Genomic DNA, 3,157 nt, shown 5'->3' on the forward strand with positions numbered 1-3,157 from the left:
TTAGGAAGGGTTATTAGGAAGGGGTAAAGTGGTCATTTGGAAAGGGAATTAGACAACTTTCAGCTGGGATATTGGGGTACATGGTTTGGGCATTGGGTAAATTGTTGTTTTGATAAAAATTAAAGAGAAGAAAAAAGAAGAAGAAAGAAAAGCTAGGGCAAGAAGAAGAAGAAGAAGGGGGGCTGAAGTGGGAGTCTAGAAGGAGATCAAGGAAGCTTTTGGATGAATTCTCCACTTGAGGTATGGATTTTATGCACATTTAAGTTGGGTTTCTGTTTTGATTTGAGGAATCTAAAGCATGAGTTAAGCATTTTAAAGTTTTAGTTTGAGTTGCTGAAATTAGAAATCAAAGGGGTGGATTTTGGGTGTGATGATGTTTTGATCTTGATTCTAGTGTCTATAGGTTGTTAGATGGTTCATATGAAGTTTTGATTTGATCCTGGGGTTGAGATGTGTGTTTGGGCTGGTTTAGAGGTGTTCTGGATGAGGGAATTGAAGGAGAAAAACCCAGAAAATCTGGGTTCGCCGCGGCTCGAGGATGTTTCTAGTCAGGGGAGGCTCTCTGACTTTCTCGGCGCCACGGCCCTATAGGACAGGGCGCCGCGGCCCTCTTGGGTAGCGCTGCGGCACTAGGCCATCTTCAGAACATGAAATTTTGCAATTTTGAGCTTGTGCTCCGGGGGTTCGGGGAATGTTTCCAATGATTTGTTTTAGGAATTTGAGAGTCCCGAGAGTGTGGAATTGGTCCCGGGAAGTAGTTTTGGGTTTGGTTAGTATTAAAAGTGTTTTATGTGTGTTGTGACTAGGTTTTCGGAAAGGCTCGTGCTAGAGGACTGTGCTTGTGACCTTGGTGCATCAGGAATGCTCAGGATACAGGTAAGAAAACCGTAACACCCGAGATCAGGGCATGGGCCCACAGTGTTATTGTAGGGCATGGCCCTAGATTGTATTATGTGCAAATGTATAACCTTAAATGAATTATTATGTGTTTGAGTGATTATTTCGAAATGTACTATATGTGTGATTATAATGAAAGGAACGGCTAAGGCCGAGAGCGGCGAGGGATGGGTACGGCTTTGGGGTCGGAAGTAACACTTGGCACATGGAGTACTTATAGCCAGGGTGGGACCCATTGGATACATGAGTTATCCTTACGGCAAGGACCGAGACCCCAGGCTTTGGTAAGGCCTCTGGGGCGGCATGGCCGTGTTTGTTCAGTCTGATGGTTTTCCAATTTATTAGTGGATTATATGTCAGCTATATCTTATGCATATGTTATATACTATTTGGGTTTTCTTGCTGGGCTTCGGCTAACGGGTGCTCTGTGTGGCAGGTAAAAGAAAGGAGTCAGTCAACCGGCCATGAGTATGGAGAGCGTGGGGGCGGTGCGTACATGTTCGGCCTGCCTGACTGCTTTGGTTGGGGGCATTTTGTATATGGCTGTATTAGCTTATTCTTTTGATAGTTAACCTGGTGTAAATCTATTTTTGAGTTGTAAATATTTTGTAAACCTTATTTTTGGGATCCCAGATGTTTGATACTTAACGTTTTCAATGAAACTAAACATTTTCAAAGAGTACAGCCTTAAATTCTGGTTTAGTCACACATTTTGTTTTAGAAACCACGTACAGTCATTCAAAAGCACGATTTCTGTTTTAAACTCACTAAGTAACGGCTCTAAGGTAGTAGGGCGTTACACTGAGTATCTCTATTAAGCGAGCAAGATGAATGCTCCAGGTTCCGAGGTTCTCCAGGAACCGAGCAAGCACTACACCAAATACCCATTTCTATAACACACAAATATAATACTAATAAAAAAGTGTTATGCTAGATTAATATATTGGGCCACTTTATCAAAAAAGGGCGGTAATAATTCCACCATCCCGCCACACATAGCTTTTCTTTTTCATTTGTGAGATCTGACCCTTCATTCTCCTTTTTCGTCATCATTCTCTCTCCTCTCAATCGGATCTCTTTCTCCCACCAGACCCGTCGAAGCTTTGACCACGCGGGCCCAAGCCCTCACACGACACCAAAGGCGAACGACGACACTAGAGGCCAACTCTTCTTCTCCTCTTCCCTGTGTGCGGCCAAGCTTTCTTCTTCCCTGCGTGAGACCAGCTAGCTCCGGTCGGTTCAGCAACGATGGTTTCAGTCTAAGAATATTGGAAGGGTTCGATTACGAATCTATTTTGGGGTAGTGCTGCGAAATGCCTGTTGGGTACATCCAGATTCCGGTGGGGATCGCGGCTCCGTTGTTGCTCGATGGGTTCAAGTATTCGGTGCCGATTGCGACTACAGAGGGTTGTTTGATTGCGAGTACAAACAGAGCTTGCAAGGCTATCCATTTGTCTGGTGGGGCTACCAGCGTGTTGTTGAGGGGCGGCATGACCAGAGCACCGGTTGTGAGGTTTAATTCCACCAAGAGAGATTCCGAGTTGAAGTTCTTCTTGGAGGACCCTGAAAATTTCGAGACTCTTTCCATCGTCTTTAACAGGTTAGTCCATGCTTCATAAAAATTATAGATATATATGTAAAGTTTTATCTATTATTGTTTGTGGTTATGGTGATTGAAATTTTAACACGGAGATCGATATCATGTTTTTTTTTCCTCTAATTTAATATAAATTTGAGTAATAAATTTGTTTTCTACCTCAATTTCGGACCTGGTTTGTTCCTAGGACAAGCTGGGTATAATTCTTTTGTACATCGTTTTCATTCCTAAAAGTTTTAATGAATATGTATAGTCTAATAATTCGTACAAGCATACTTGTCAAGAAGTCATCGCTGATAATGCTATCCTCACCCCAATATTTAAATGTTTGGAATTTGAATATTTAATGTCATTGTCGCTGCCATTTGTTTTTCATTGAATGTTAATACCTATAAGGATTAATCCTTTATCCAGGTCATTTTTCTATTCCCATCTTATTAGCAATTATTGCCCTTTTGTTTTGTTTTTTTTTGGTTGTGGTGTGGTGGTGTTAGTTCACAGCTTCTTATGTCATTCTCTAGTACCAGTTTCATGTTTTTCTACTATATGACAGGCAACTTTTGTTCGGACAAGAAACCTGCTACTGTAAACTGAATCGAAGGGCATGGCAAATCAGTTGTTTGTGAGGCAGTAATCAACGAAGAGGTGGTGAAGAAGGTTTTG

Source organism: Humulus lupulus, chromosome 6, assembly GCF_963169125.1.
Source record: "Humulus lupulus chromosome 6, drHumLupu1.1, whole genome shotgun sequence".
NCBI classification, from domain to species: domain Eukaryota; kingdom Viridiplantae; phylum Streptophyta; class Magnoliopsida; order Rosales; family Cannabaceae; genus Humulus; species Humulus lupulus.